A 16,914-nucleotide genomic window follows, 5' to 3' on the forward strand; every position below is an offset into this window, starting at 1 on the left:
TTTTTTACACATATACAGATGTCTGTTCTTCCTGGGATCCTTTTCCCATGTACGTTAGGACAGAATGTTGAGTAGTCTTCTCTTGGTATTCCGTAGGTCTTTGGTGATTATATATGTCACCTGTGTTTGATTATGTCTGTTAACCCCGATATCATAATGAAACCAATCCTCACAGCTTTCCTTTGGTGAACCATAAGTTTCTTTAATGAATCTGTGATTGCCCTTCTCCGTGGAAATATCTGCCCTGGTATCCATTTTTAGGTAACACCTATAAGTGATATGATATGATATGTGTCTTTCACTTTCTGACTTACTCCAAGTCACGTGATTACCTCTAGACTCATCTGCGGGGCTGCAAATGGCATTGTGTCCTTTTTTTTCCTTGGCTTCTATTCTGCCTTAGCGAGGTCCATTTTCAACAATGTGATTCCCTGAGGGTTGTGGATTAGCTGACCTGGGCAGCCTTACCCTGCCTGCCGGCCCTCCGCAGGTGTGACTGGTTGAGGTCAATATAAACAGCGCTCCAGGCAGCAATAGCCCCTGAAGTTGTGCCTGACTCCATATTCTCTGCCCCGTCAGCAGTCTCGGGGCTGTGCTGGTGGGAGGGAGTGAGGGACCAAGGCTTTGTTGGTGGCCCGGTGTGAGTGGGGCTCTGCTGGCCTTTCTGCAGGAGTTGCCAGGCTGCCACCTGTAAAGAAGAGGATGTATCACCCATACCTTCCGATGGAATTTCTCTCCGGACAGAGGTGAGGAAGGAAAAAACAGTGGGGGCCGGGACAGGAGGGGTATCTCAGGCAGGGCAATAGAAAGCTTCCAGAAGAGCGCCCGGGGCCAGGACCATCCTGGCTGGCCTGCAGGCACCAAGTTGGCCTGCGTGCTGTCGCTGGTGTGGCTCCACGGCCCTTCCTCTAGGCTTTCAAGCCCTTGTACATATTTAGGTGTTTTACCTGGGAAGGGTGGGAACAGTTCAGCAGCAGCTGGCCTGGGACTCAGCTCACGTTTACTCACAGATGCCTCAGCATGGTCCCCCAGCTTTGCAATGAGGACGCTCCTTGCATGGGGGGTGGGTTGCTGGCTGTATGGGAGGTGATTCCCCACCTCTGATCAATTTCAGAATTGTTTACCACTGGAGCAAGTGCCCTGATAGGGTTTCCCTCTGTATAACTGGTGGGTTCAGGTTTTTTTTTTCTTTTAGGGTTCAAGTTAGATTTGATTCCTCTTTTATGTATTTATAGATATAAGCATGGAAATAATTCATTCCTATAAATACATCTGTGTGAAGGGAAGAAATTTTTTCTGTTTTATTTAAAAAATATTTTTTTAAATTTTGAAATTTAATTTTATTTTTTTTATACAGCAGGTTATTATTAGTTATGTATTTTGTGCATATACATGTATACAGGTCAATCCCAATCTCCCAACTCATCCCACCACCACCACCCCATGGCTTCCCACACTTGGTGTCCATACGTTTGTTCTCTACCTCTGTGTCTCTATTTCTTCCCTGCAATCCAGTTCCTCTGTACCATTTTTTAGGGTCCAAATATATGCATTAATATACAATATTTGTTTTCCTCTTTCTGACTTACTTCATTCTGTATGACAGTCTCTAGATCCATCGATGTCTCTACAAATGACCCAGTTTCATTCCTTTTTATGGCTGAGTAATATTCCATTTTATATATGTACCACATCTTTATCCATTCATCTGTCTGTGGACATTTAGGTTGCTTGCATTACCTGGCTATTGTAAATAGTGCTGCAATGAACATTGTGGTGAATGTGCCTTTTTGATTTATGGTTTTCTCTGGGTATGTGCCCAGAAGTGGGATTGCTGGATCAGATGGTAATTCTATTTCTAGTTTTTTAAAGGAAACTCCATACGGTTCTCCATAGTGACTGTATCAATTTACATCCCCACCAATAGTGGAAGAGGGCTCCTTTTGTCCACACCCTCCCCAGAATTTGTTGTTTGTAGATTTTCTGATGATGCTGATTCTAACAGGTGTGAGGTGATACCTCATTGTAGTTTTGATTTGCATTTCTCTAATAATTAGTGCTGTTGAGCAGCCTTTCATGTGCATCTTGGCCATCTCTGTGTCTTCTTTGAAGAAACGTCTCTTTAGATCTTCTGCCCATTTTTGTATTGGGTTGTTTGTTTTTTTAATAGTAAGCTGCATGAGCTGTTTATATATATATTGGAGATTAAACCTTTGTCCATTGATTCATTTGCAACGATTTTCGCCCATTCTGAGGGATGCCTTTTTCCATTCCCGCTTTTTTTAACAAAAAAGGAAAGAAAGAAAAAGAAGCAGAACACTAATGTGCGTAAAATATGCCTTTTGAAACGGTCGTTTTGAAATATGGACGTCCTTTGAATTTTTTGGTCGATATGTGACCCCAGGATTTGTTTTCAGGGCAGGTGTCATTTACAGGCCTGCAATGATTTTGAATATCAACTGACCATTAGCGCTGGGATTAAAGCTGCTGTTGCGTGAAACGGCCACAAGGTGGCAGCAGTTCTCCCTTACCAAATCTGGTTACTAGAGCAACAGAGCCTCAATGGAAGTCGTGTTCTAGATTGGAATTTAGAATTGAATGTGCCAGGAGAAAGCCCCTCAAGTTTGTCTCACTACTTGTTGTTCGTGTTTTTAATTTTCTTTTTATTTTCTATTACAGCAAGTTTGATTACAATGTTTGGCTTGTTGTAGGTGTGGAAGATGTGGTTCTTTTACACATATACAGATGTCTGTTCTTCCTGGGATCCTTTTCCCATGTACGTTAGGACAGAATGTTGAGTAGTCTTCTCTTGGTATTCCGTAGGTCTTTGGTGATTATATATGTCACCTGTGTTTGATTATGTCTGTTAACCCCGATATCATAATGAAACCAATCCTCACAGCTTTCCTTTGGTGAACCATAAGTTTCTTTAATGAATCTGTGATTGCCCTTCTCCGTGGAAATATCTGCCCTGGTATCCATTTTTAGGTAACACCTATAAGTGGTATGATATGATATGTGTCTTTCACTTTCTGACTTACTCCAAGTCACGTGATTACCTCTAGACTCATCTACGGGGCTGCAAATGGCATTGTGTCCTTTTTTTTCCTTGGCTTCTATTCTGCCTTAGCGAGGTCCATTTTCAACAATGTGATTCCCTGAGGGTTGTGGATTAGCTGACCTGGGCAGCCTTACCCTGCCGGCCGGCCCTCCCCAGGTGTGCCTGGTTGAGGTCAATATAAACAGCGCTCCAGGCAGCAATAGCCCCTGAAGTTGTGCCTGACTCCATATTCTCTGCCACGTCAGCAGTCTCGGGGCTGTGCTGGTGGGAGGGAGTGAGGGGCCAAGGCTTTGTTGGTGGCCCGGTGTGAGTGGGGCTCTGCTGGCCTTTCTGCAGGAGTTGCCAGGCTGCCACCTGTAAAGAAGAGGATGTATCACCCATACCTTCCGATGGAATTTCTCTCCGGACAGAGGTGAGGAAGGAAAAAAGCAGTGGGGGCCGGGACAGGAGGGGTATCTCAGGCAGGGCAATAGAAAGCTTCCAGAAGAGCGCCCGGGGCCAGGACCATCCTGGCTGGCCTGCAGGCACCAAGTTGGCCTGCGTGCTGTCGCTGGTGTGGCTCCACGGCCCTTCCTCTAGGCTTTCAAGCCCTTGTACATATTTAGGTGTTTTACCTGGGAAGGGTGGGAACAGTTCAGCAGCAGCTGGCCTGGGACTCAGCTCACGTTTACTCACAGATGCCTCAGCATGGTCCCCCAGCTTTGCAATGAGGACGCTCCTTGCATGGGGGGTGGGTTGCTGGCTGTATGGGAGGTGATTCCCCACCTCTGATCAATTTCAGAATTGTTTACCACTGGAGCAAGTGCCCTGATAGGGTTTCCCTCTGTATAACTGGTGGGTTCAGGTTTTTTTTTTCTTTTAGGGTTCAAGTTAGATTTGATTCCTCTTTTATGTATTTATAGATATAAGCATGGAAATAATTCATTCCTATAAATACATCTGTGTGAAGGGAAGAAATTTTTTCTGTTTTATTTTAAAATTTTTTTTTTAAATTTTGAAATTTAATTTTATTTTTTTTATACAGCAGGTTATTATTAGTTATGTATTTTGTGCATATACATGTATACAGGTCAATCCCAATCTCCCAACTCATCCCACCACCACCACCCCATGGCTTCCCACACTTGGTGTCCATACGTTTGTTCTCTACCTCTGTGTCTCTATTTCTTCCCTGCAATCCAGTTCCTCTGTACCATTTTTTAGGGTCCAAATATATGCATTAATATACAATATTTGTTTTCCTCTTTCTGACTTACTTCATTCTGTATGACAGTCTCTAGATCCATCGATGTCTCTACAAATGACCCAGTTTCATTCCTTTTTATGGCTGAGTAATATTCCATTTTATATATGTACCACATCTTTATCCATTCATCTGTCTGTGGACATTTAGGTTGCTTGCATTACCTGGCTATTGTAAATAGTGCTGCAATGAACATTGTGGTGAATGTGCCTTTTTGATTTATGGTTTTCTCTGGGTATGTGCCCAGAAGTGGGATTGCTGGATCAGATGGTAATTCTATTTCTAGTTTTTTTAAGGAAACTCCATACTGTTCTCCATAGTGACTGTATCAATTTACATCCCCACCAATAGTGGAAGAGGGCTCCTTTTGTCCACACCCTCCCCAGAATTTGTTGTTTGTAGATTTTCTGATGATGCCGATTCTAACAGGTGTGAGGTGATACCTCATTGTAGTTTTGATTTGCATTTCTCTAATAATTAGTGCTGTTGAGCAGCTTTTCATGTGCATCTTGGCCATCTCTATGTCTTCTTTGAAGAAACGTCTCTTTAGATCTTCTGCCCATTTTTGTATTGGGTTGTTTGTTTTTTTAATAGTAAGCTGCATGAGCTGTTTATATATATATTGGAGATTAAACCTTTGTCCATTGATTCATTTGCAACGATTTTCGCCCATTCTGAGGGATGCCTTTTTCCATTCCCGCTTTTTGAACAAAAAAGGAAAGAAAGAAAAAGAAGCAGAACACTAATGTGCGTAAAATATGCCTTTTGAAATGGTCGTTTTGAAATATGGACGTCCTTTGAATTTTTTGGTCGATATGTGACCCAGGATTTGTTTTCAGGGCAGGTGTCATTTACAGGCCTGCAATGATTTTGAATATCAACTGACCATTAGCGCTGGGATTAAAGCTGCTGTTGCGTGAAACGGCCACAAGGTGGCAGCAGTTCTCCCTTACCAAATCTGGTTACTAGAGCAACAGAGCCTCAATGGAAGTCGTGTTCTAGATTGGAATTTAGAATTGAATGTGCCAGGAGAAAGCCCCTCAAGTTTGTCTCACTACTTGTTGTTCGTGTTTTTAATTTTCTTTTTATTTTCTATTACAGCAAGTTTGATTACAATGTTTGGCTTGTTGTAGGTGTGGAAGATGTGGTTTTTTTACACATATACAGATGTCTGTTCTTCCTGGGATCCTTTTCCCATGTACGTTAGGACAGAATGTTGAGTAGTCTTCTCTTGGTATTCCGTAGGTCTTTGGTGATTATATATGTCACCTGTGTTTGATTATGTCTGTTAACCCCGATATCATAATGAAACCAATCCTCACAGCTTTCCTTTGGTGAACCATAAGTTTCTTTAATGAATCTGTGATTGCCCTTCTCCGTGGAAATATCTGCCCTGGTATCCATTTTTAGGTAACACCTATAAGTGATATGATATGATATGTGTCTTTCACTTTCTGACTTACTCCAAGTCACGTGATTACCTCTAGACTCATCTACGGGGCTGCAAATGGCATTGTGTCCTTTTTTTTCCTTGGCTTCTATTCTGCCTTAGCGAGGTCCATTTTCAACAATGTGATTCCCTGAGGGTTGTGGATTAGCTGACCTGGGCAGCCTTACCCTGCCTGCCGGCCCTCCGCAGGTGTGACTGGTTGAGGTCAATATAAACAGCGCTCCAGGCAGCAATAGCCCCTGAAGTTGTGCCTGACTCCATATTCTCTGCCCCGTCAGCAGTCTCGGGGCTGTGCTGGTGGGAGGGAGTGAGGGACCAAGGCTTTGTTGGTGGCCCGGTGTGAGTGGGGCTCTGCTGGCCTTTCTGCAGGAGTTGCCAGGCTGCCACCTGTAAAGAAGAGGATGTATCACCCATACCTTCCGATGGAATTTCTCTCCGGACAGAGGTGAGGAAGGAAAAAACAGTGGGGGCCGGGACAGGAGGGGTATCTCAGGCAGGGCAATAGAAAGCTTCCAGAAGAGCGCCCGGGGCCAGGACCATCCTGGCTGGCCTGCAGGCACCAAGTTGGCCTGCGTGCTGTCGCTGGTGTGGCTCCACGGCCCTTCCTCTAGGCTTTCAAGCCCTTGTACATATTTAGGTGTTTTACCTGGGAAGGGTGGGAACAGTTCAGCAGCAGCTGGCCTGGGACTCAGCTCACGTTTACTCACAGATGCCTCAGCATGGTCCCCCAGCTTTGCAATGAGGACGCTCCTTGCATGGGGGGTGGGTTGCTGGCTGTATGGGAGGTGATTCCCCACCTCTGATCAATTTCAGAATTGTTTACCACTGGAGCAAGTGCCCTGATAGGGTTTCCCTCTGTATAACTGGTGGGTTCAGGTTTTTTTTTTCTTTTAGGGTTCAAGTTAGATTTGATTCCTCTTTTATGTATTTATAGATATAAGCATGGAAATAATTCATTCCTATAAATACATCTGTGTGAAGGGAAGAAATTTTTTCTGTTTTATTTAAAAAATATTTTTTTAAATTTTGAAATTTAATTTTATTTTTTTTATACAGCAGGTTATTATTAGTTATGTATTTTGTGCATATACATGTATACAGGTCAATCCCAATCTCCCAACTCATCCCACCACCACCACCCCATGGCTTCCCACACTTGGTGTCCATACGTTTGTTCTCTACCTCTGTGTCTCTATTTCTTCCCTGCAATCCAGTTCCTCTGTACCATTTTTTAGGGTCCAAATATATGCATTAATATACAATATTTGTTTTCCTCTTTCTGACTTACTTCATTCTGTATGACAGTCTCTAGATCCATCGATGTCTCTACAAATGACCCAGTTTCATTCCTTTTTATGGCTGAGTAATATTCCATTTTATATATGTACCACATCTTTATCCATTCATCTGTCTGTGGACATTTAGGTTGCTTGCATTACCTGGCTATTGTAAATAGTGCTGCAATGAACATTGTGGTGAATGTGCCTTTTTGATTTATGGTTTTCTCTGGGTATGTGCCCAGAAGTGGGATTGCTGGATCAGATGGTAATTCTATTTCTAGTTTTTTTAAGGAAACTCCATACTGTTCTCCATAGTGACTGTATCAATTTACATCCCCACCAATAGTGGAAGAGGGCTCCTTTTGTCCACACCCTCCCCAGAATTTGTTGTTTGTAGATTTTCTGATGATGCCGATTCTAACAGGTGTGAGGTGATACCTCATTGTAGTTTTGATTTGCATTTCTCTAATAATTAGTGCTGTTGAGCAGCTTTTCATGTGCATCTTGGCCATCTCTATGTCTTCTTTGAAGAAACGTCTCTTTAGATCTTCTGCCCATTTTTGTATTGGGTTGTTTGTTTTTTTAATAGTAAGCTGCATGAGCTGTTTATATATATATTGGAGATTAAACCTTTGTCCATTGATTCATTTGCAACGATTTTCGCCCATTCTGAGGGATGCCTTTTTCCATTCCCGCTTTTTGAACAAAAAAGGAAAGAAAGAAAAAGAAGCAGAACACTAATGTGCGTAAAATATGCCTTTTGAAATGGTCGTTTTGAAATATGGACGTCCTTTGAATTTTTTGGTCGATATGTGACCCAGGATTTGTTTTCAGGGCAGGTGTCATTTACAGGCCTGCAATGATTTTGAATATCAACTGACCATTAGCGCTGGGATTAAAGCTGCTGTTGCGTGAAACGGCCACAAGGTGGCAGCAGTTCTCCCTTACCAAATCTGGTTACTAGAGCAACAGAGCCTCAATGGAAGTCGTGTTCTAGATTGGAATTTAGAATTGAATGTGCCAGGAGAAAGCCCCTCAAGTTTGTCTCACTACTTGTTGTTCGTGTTTTTAATTTTCTTTTTATTTTCTATTACAGCAAGTTTGATTACAATGTTTGGCTTGTTGTAGGTGTGGAAGATGTGGTTCTTTTACACATATACAGATGTCTGTTCTTCCTGGGATCCTTTTCCCATGTACGTTAGGACAGAATGTTGAGTAGTCTTCTCTTGGTATTCCGTAGGTCTTTGGTGATTATATATGTCACCTGTGTTTGATTATGTCTGTTAACCCCGATATCATAATGAAACCAATCCTCACAGCTTTCCTTTGGTGAACCATAAGTTTCTTTAATGAATCTGTGATTGCCCTTCTCCGTGGAAATATCTGCCCTGGTATCCATTTTTAGGTAACACCTATAAGTGATATGATATGATATGTGTCTTTCACTTTCTGACTTACTCCAAGTCACGTGATTACCTCTAGACTCATCTACGGGGCTGCAAATGGCATTGTGTCCTTTTTTTTCCTTGGCTTCTATTCTGCCTTAGCGAGGTCCATTTTCAACAATGTGATTCCCTGAGGGTTGTGGATTAGCTGACCTGGGCAGCCTTACCCTGCCGGCCGGCCCTCCCCAGGTGTGCCTGGTTGAGGTCAATATAAACAGCGCTCCAGGCAGCAATAGCCCCTGAAGTTGTGCCTGACTCCATATTCTCTGCCCCGTCAGCAGTCTCGGGGCTGTGCTGGTGGGAGGGAGTGAGGGGCCAAGGCTTTGTTGGTGGCCCGGTGCGAGTGGGGCTCTGCTGGCCTTTCTGCAGGAGTTGCCAGGCTGCCACCTGTAAAGAAGAGGATGTATCACCCATACCTTCCGATGGAATTTATCTCCGGACAGAGGTGAGGAAGGAAAAAAGCAGTGGGGGCCGGGACAGGAGGGGTATCTCAGGCAGGGCAATAGAAAGCTTCCAGAAGAGCGCCCGGGGCCAGTACCATCCTGGCTGGCCTGCAGGCACCAAGTTGGCCTGCGTGCTGTCGCTGGTGTGGCTCCACGGCCCTTCCTCTAGGCTTTCAAGCCCTTGTACATATTTAGGTGTTTTACCTGGGAAGGGTGGGAACAGTTCAGCAGCTGCTGGCCTGGGACTCAGCTCACGTTTACTCACAGATGCCTCAGCATGGTCCCCCAGCTTTGCAATGAGGACGCTCCTTGCATGGGGGGTGGGTTGCTGGCTGTATGGGAGGTGATTCCCGACCTCTGACCAATTTCAGAATTGTTTACCACTGGAGCAAGTGCCCTGATAGGGTTTCCCTCTGTATAACTGGTGGGTTCAGGTTTTTTTTTTCTTTTATGGTTCAAGTTAGATTTGATTCCTCTTTTATGTATTTATAGATATAAGCATGGAAATAATTCATTCCTATAAATACATCTGTGTGAAGGGAAGAACTTTTTTCTGTTTTATTTTAAATTTTTTTTTTTAAATTTTGAAATTTAATTTTATTTTTTTTATACAGCAGGTTATTATTAGTTATGTATTTTGTGCATATACATGTATACAGGTCAATCCCAATCTCCCAACTCATCCCACCACCACCACCCCATGGCTTCCCACACTTGGTGTCCGTACGTTTGTTCTCTACCTCTGTGTCTCTATTTCTTCCCTGCAATCCAGTTCCTCTGTACCATTTTTTAGGGTCCAAATATATGCATTAATATACAATATTTGTTTTCCTCTTTCTGACTTACTTCATTCTGTATGACAGTCTCTAGATCCATCGATGTCTCTACAAATGACCCAGTTTCATTCCTTTTTATGGCTGAGTAATATTCCATTTTATATATGTACCACATCTTTATCCATTCATCTGTCTGTGGACATTTAGGTTGCTTGCATTACCTGGCTATTGTAAATAGTGCTGCAATGAACATTGTGGTGAATGTGCCTTTTTGATTTATGGTTTTCTCTGGGTATGTGCCCAGAAGTGGGATTGCTGGATCAGATGGTAATTCTATTTCTAGTTTTTTTAAGGAAACTCCATACTGTTCTCCATAGTGACTGTATCAATTTACATCCCCACCAATAGTGGAAGAGGGCTCCTTTTGTCCACACCCTCCCCAGAATTTGTTGTTTGTAGATTTTCTGATGATGCCGATTCTAACAGGTGTGAGGTGATACCTCATTGTAGTTTTGATTTGCATTTCTCTAATAATTAGTGCTGTTGAGCAGCTTTTCATGTGCATCTTGGCCATCTCTATGTCTTCTTTGAAGAAACGTCTCTTTAGATCTTCTGCCCATTTTTGTATTGGGTTGTTTGTTTTTTTAATAGTAAGCTGCATGAGCTGTTTATATATATATTGGAGATTAAACCTTTGTCCATTGATTCATTTGCAACGATTTTCGCCCATTCTGAGGGATGCCTTTTGCCATTCCCGTTTTTTGAACAAAAAAGGAAAGAAAGAAAAAGAAGCAGAACACTAATGTGCGTAAAATATGCCTTTTGAAATGGTCGTTTTGAAATATGGACGTCCTTTGAATTTTTTGGTCGATATGTGACCCCAGGATTTGTTTTCAGGGCAGGTGTCATTTACAGGCCTGCAATGATTTTGAATATCAACTGACCATTAGCGCTGGGATTAAAGCTGCTGTTGCGTAAAGCGGCCACAAGGTGGCAGCAGTTCTCCCTTACCAAATCTGGTTACTAGAGCAACAGAGCCTCAATGGAAGTCGTGTTCTAGATTGGAATTTAGAATGGAATGTGCCAGGAGAAAGCCCCTCAAGTTTGTCTCACTACTTCTTGTTCCTGTTTTTATTTATTCTTTTTATTTTCTATTACAGCAAGTTTGATTACAATGTTTGGCTTGTTGTAGGTGTAGAAGATGTGGTTCTTTTACACATATACAGATGTCTGTTCTTCCTGGGATCCTTTTCCCATGTACGTTAGGACAGAATGTTGAGTAGTCTTCTCTTGGTATTCCGTAGGTCTTTGGTGATTATATATGTCACCTGTGTTTGATTATGTCTGTTAACCCCGATATCGTAATAAAACCAATCCTCACACCTTTCCATTGGTGAACCATAAGTTTGTTTAATGAATCTGTGATTGCCCTTCTCCGTGGAAATATCTGCCCTGGTATCCATTTTTAGGTAACACCTATAAGTGATATGATACGATATGTGTCTTTCACTTTCTGACTTACTCCAAGTCACGTGATTACCTCTAGACTCATCTACGGGGCTGCAAATGGCATTGTGTCCTTTTTTTCCTTGGCTTCTATTCTGCCTTAGCGAGGTCCATTTTCAACAATGTGATTCCCTGAGGGTTGTGGATTAGCTGACCTGGGCAGCCTTACCCTGCCGGCCGGCCCTCCCCAGGTGTGCCTGGTTGAGGTCAATATAAACAGCGCTCCAGGCAGCAATAGCCCCTGAAGTTGTGCCTGACTCCATATTCTCTGCCCCGTCAGCAGTCTCGGGGCTGTGCTGGTGGGAGGGAGTGAGGGGCCAAGGCTTTGTTGGTGGCCCGGTGTGAGTGGGGCTCTGCTGGCCTTTCTGCAGGAGTTGCCAGGCTGTCACCTGTTAAGAAGAGGATGTGTCACCCATACCTTCCGATGGAATTTCTCTCCGGACAGAGGTGAGGAAGGAAAAAAGCAGTGGGGGCCGGGACAGGAGGGGTATCTCAGGCAGGGCAATAGAAAGCTTCCAGAAGAGCGCCCGGGGCCAGGACCATCCTGGCTGGCCTGCAGGCACCAAGTTGGCCTGCGTGCTGTCGCTGGTGTGGCTCCACGGCCCTTCCTCTAGGCTTTCAAGCCCTCGTACATATTCAGGTGTTTTACCTGTAAAGGGTGGGAACAGTTCAGCAGCAGCTGGCCTGGGGCTCAGCTCACGTTTACTCACAGCTGCCTCAGCACGGTCCCCCAGCTTTGCAATGAGGACGCTCCTTGCATGGGGGGTGGGTTGCTGGCTGTATGGGAGGTGATTCCCCACCTCTGACCAATTTCAGAATTGTTTACTGCTGGAGCAAGTGCCCTGATAGGGTTTCCCTCTGTATAACTGGTGGGTTCAGGTTTTTTTTTCTTTTATGGTTCAAGTTAGATTTGATTCCTCTTTTATGTATTTATAGATATAAGCATGGAAATAATTCATTCCTATAAATACATCTGTGTGAAGGGAAGAACTTTTTTCTGTTTTATTTTAAAATTTTATTTTTTAAAATTTTGAAATTTAATTTTATTTATTTGTTTATACAGCAGGTTATTATCAGTTATGTATTTTATGCATATACATGTATACAGGTCAATCCCAATCTCCCAACTCATCCCACCACCACCACCCCATGGCTTCCCACACTTGGTGTCCATACGTTTGTTCTCTACCTCTGTGTCTCTATTTCTTCCCTGCAAACCAGTTCATCTGTACCATTTTTTAGGTTCCACATATATGCATTAATATACAATATTTGTTTTCCTCTTTCTGACTTACTTCATTCTGTATGACAGTCTCTAGATCCATCGATGTCTCTACAAATGACCCAGTTTCATTCCTTTTTATGGCTGAGTAATATTCCATTTTATATATGTACCACATCTTTATCCATTCATCTGTCTGTGGGCATTTAGCTTGCTTCCATTACCTGGCTATTGTAAATAGTGCTGCAATGATCATTGTGGTGAATGTGCCTTTTTGATTTATGGTTTTCTCTGGGTATGTGCCCAGAAGTGGGATTGCTGGATCAGATGGTAATTCTATTTCTAGTTTTTTTAAGGAAACTCCATACTGTTCTCCATAGTGACTGTATCAATTTACATCCCCACCAATAGTGGAAGAGGGCTCCTTTTGTCCACACCCTCCCCAGAATTTGTTGTTTGTAGATTTTCTGATGATGCCGATTTTAACAGGTGTGGGGTGATACCTCATTGTAGTTTTGATTTGCATTTCTCTAATAATTAGTGCTGTTGAGCAGCTTTTCATGTGCGTCTTGGCCATCTCTGTGTCTTCTTTGAAGAAACGTCTCTTTAGATCTTCTGCCCATTTTTGTATTGGGTTGTTTGTTTTTTTAATAGTAAGCTGCATGAGCTGTTTATATATATATTGGAGATTAAACCTTTGTCCATTGATTCATTTGCAACGATTTTCGCCCATTCTGAGGGATGCCTTTTGCCATTCCCGTTTTTTGAACAAAAAAGGAAAGAAAGAAAAAGAAGCAGAACACTAATGTGCGTAAAATATGCCTTTTGAAATGGTCGTTTTGAAATATGGACGTCCTTTGAATTTTTTGGTCGATATGTGACCCCAGGATTTGTTTTCAGGGCAGGTGTCATTTACAGGCCTGCAATGATTTTGAATATCAACTGACCATTAGCGCTGGGATTATAGCTGCTGTTGCGTGAAATGGCCACAAGGTGGCAGCAGTTCTCCCTTACCAAATCTGGTTACTAGAGCAACAGAGCCTCAATGGAAGTCGTGTTCTAGATTGGAATTTAGAATGGAATGTGCCAGGAGAAAGCCCCTCAAGTTTGTCTCACTACTTCTTGTTCCTGTTTTTAATTTTTTTTTATTTTCTATTACAGCAAGTTTGATTACAATGTTTGGCTTGTTGTAGGTGTAGAAGATGTGGTTCTTTTACACATATACAGATGTCTGTTCTTCCTGGGATCCTTTTCCCATGTACGTTAGGACAGAATGTTGAGTAGTCTTCTCTTGGTATTCCGTAGGTCTTTGGTGATTTTATATGTCACCTGTGTTTGATTATGTCTGTTAACCCCGATATCGTAACGAAACCAATCCTCACACCTTTCCATTGGTGAACCATAAGTTTGTTTAATGAATCTGTGATTGCCCTTCTCCGTGGAAATATCTGCCCTGGTATCCATTTTTAGGTAACACCTATAAGTGATATGATATGATATGTGTCTTTCACTTTCTGACTTACTCCAAGTCACGTGATTACCTCTAGACTCATCTACGGGGCTGCAAATGGCATTGTGTCCTTTTTTTCCTTGGCTTCTATTCTGCCTTAGCGAGGTCCATTTTCAACAATGTGATTCCCTGAGGGTTGTGGATTAGCTGACCTGGGCAGCCTTACCCTGCCGGCCGGCCCTCCCCAGGTGTGCCTGGTTGAGGTCAATATAAACAGCGCTCCAGGCAGCAATAGCCCCTGAAGTTGTGCCTGACTCCATATTCTCTGCCCCGTCAGCAGTCTCGGGGCTGTGCTGGTGGGAGGGAGTGAGGGGCCAAGGCTTTGTTGGTGGCCCGGTGTGAGTGGGGCTCTGCTGGCCTTTCTGCAGGAGTTGCCAGGCTGTCACCTGTTAAGAAGAGGATGTGTCACCCATACCTTCCGATGGAATTTCTCTCCGGACAGAGGTGAGGAAGGAAAAAAGCAGTGGGGGCCGGGACAGGAGGGGTATCTCAGGCAGGGCAATAGAAAGCTTCCAGAAGAGCGCCCGGGGCCAGGACCATCCTGGCTGGCCTGCAGGCACCAAGTTGGCCTGCGTGCTGTCGCTGGTGTGGCTCCACGGCCCTTCCTCTAGGCTTTCAAGCCCTTGTACATATTCAGGTGTTTTACCTGGGAAGGGTGGGAACAGTTCAGCAGCAGCTGGCCTGGGGCTCAGCTCACGTTTACTCACAGCTGCCTCAGCACGGTCCCCCAGCTTTGCAATGAGGACGCTCCTTGCATGGGGGGTGGGTTGCTGGCTGTATGGGAGGTGATTCCCCACCTCTGACCAATTTCAGAATTGTTTACTGCTGGAGCAAGTGCCCTGATAGGGTTTCCCTCTGTATAACTGGTGGGTTCAGGTTTTTTTTTCTTTTATGGTTCAAGTTAGATTTGATTCCTCTTTTATGTATTTATAGATATAAGCATGGAAATAATTCATTCCTATAAATACATCTGTGTGAAGGGAAGAACTTTTTTCTGTTTTATTTTAAAATTTTATTTTTTAAAATTTTGAAATTTAATTTTATTTATTTGTTTATACAGCAGGTTATTATCAGTTATGTATTTTATGCATATACATGTATACAGGTCAATCCCAATCTCCCAACTCATCCCACCACCACCACCCCATGGCTTCCCACACTTGGTGTCCATACGTTTGTTCTCTACCTCTGTGTCTCTATTTCTTCCCTGCAAACCAGTTCATCTGTACCATTTTTTAGGTTCCACATATATGCATTAATATACAATATTTGTTTTCCTCTTTCTGACTTACTTCATTCTGTATGACAGTCTCTAGATCCATCGATGTCTCTACAAATGACCCAGTTTCATTCCTTTTTATGGCTGAGTAATATTCCATTTTATATATGTACCACATCTTTATCCATTCATCTGTCTGTGGGCATTTAGCTTGCTTCCATTACCTGGCTATTGTAAATAGTGCTGCAATGATCATTGTGGTGAATGTGCCTTTTTGATTTATGGTTTTCTCTGGGTATGTGCCCAGAAGTGGGATTGCTGGATCAGATGGTAATTCTATTTCCAGTTTTTTTAAGGAAACTCCATACTGTTCTCCATAGTGACTGTATCAATTTACATCCCCACCAATAGTGGAAGAGGGCTCCTTTTGTCCACACCCTCCCCAGAATTTGTTGTTTGTAGATTTTCTGATGATGCCGATTTTAACAGGTGTGGGGTGATACCTCATTGTAGTTTTGATTTGCATTTCTCTAATAATTAGTGCTGTTGAGCAGCTTTTCATGTGCGTCTTGGCCATCTCTGTGTCTTCTTTGAAGAAACGTCTCTTTAGATCTTCTGCCCATTTTTGTATTGGGTTGTTTGTTTTTTTAATAGTAAGCTGCATGAGCTGTTTATATATATATTGGAGATTAAACCTTTGTCCATTGATTCATTTGCAACGATTTTCGCCCATTCTGAGGGATGCCTTTTGCCATTCCCGTTTTTTGAACAAAAAAGGAAAGAAAGAAAAAGAAGCAGAACACTAATGTGCGTAAAATATGCCTTTTGAAATGGTCGTTTTGAAATATGGACGTCCTTTGAATTTTTTGGTCGATATGTGACCCCAGGATTTGTTTTCAGGGCAGGTGTCATTTACAGGCCTGCAATGATTTTGAATATCAACTGACCATTAGCGCTGGGATTAAAGCTGCTGTTGCGTGAAACGGCCACAAGGTGGCAGCAGTTCTCCCTTACCAAATCTGGTTACTAGAGCAACAGAGCCTCAATGGAAGTCGTGTTCTAGATTGGAATTTAGAATGGAATGTGCCAGGAGAAAGCCCCTCAAGTTTGTCTCACTACTTCTTGTTCCTGTTTTTAATTTTTTTTTATTTTCTATTACAGCAAGTTTGATTACAATGTTTGGCTTGTTGTAGGTGTAGAAGATGTGGTTCTTTTACACATATACAGATGTCTGTTCTTCCTGGGATCCTTTTCCCATGTACGTTAGGACAGAATGTTGAGTAGTCTTCTCTTGGTATTCCGTAGGTCTTTGGTGATTTTATATGTCACCTGTGTTTGATTATGTCTGTTAACCCCGATATCGTAATGAAACCAATCCTCACACCTTTCCATTGGTGAACCATAAGTTTGTTTAATGAATCTGTGATTGCCCTTCTCCGTGGAAATATCTGCCCTGGTATCCATTTTTAGGTAACACCTATAAGTGATATGATATGATATGTGTCTTTCACTTTCTGACTTACTCCAAGTCACGTGATTACCTCTAGACTCATCTACGGGGCTGCAAATGGCATTGTGTCCTTTTTTTCCTTGGCTTCTATTCTGCCTTAGCGAGGTCCATTTTCAACAATGTGATTCCCTGAGGGTTGTGGATTAGCTGACCTGGGCAGCCTTACCCTGCCGGCCGGCCCTCCCCAGGTGTGCCTGGTTGAGGTCAATATAAACAGCGCTCCAGGCAGCAATAGCCCCTGAAGTTGTG

The sequence above is a fragment of the Mesoplodon densirostris genome, chromosome 1 (assembly GCF_025265405.1).
Source record: "Mesoplodon densirostris isolate mMesDen1 chromosome 1, mMesDen1 primary haplotype, whole genome shotgun sequence".
In the NCBI taxonomy this organism is placed as follows: domain Eukaryota; kingdom Metazoa; phylum Chordata; class Mammalia; order Artiodactyla; family Ziphiidae; genus Mesoplodon; species Mesoplodon densirostris.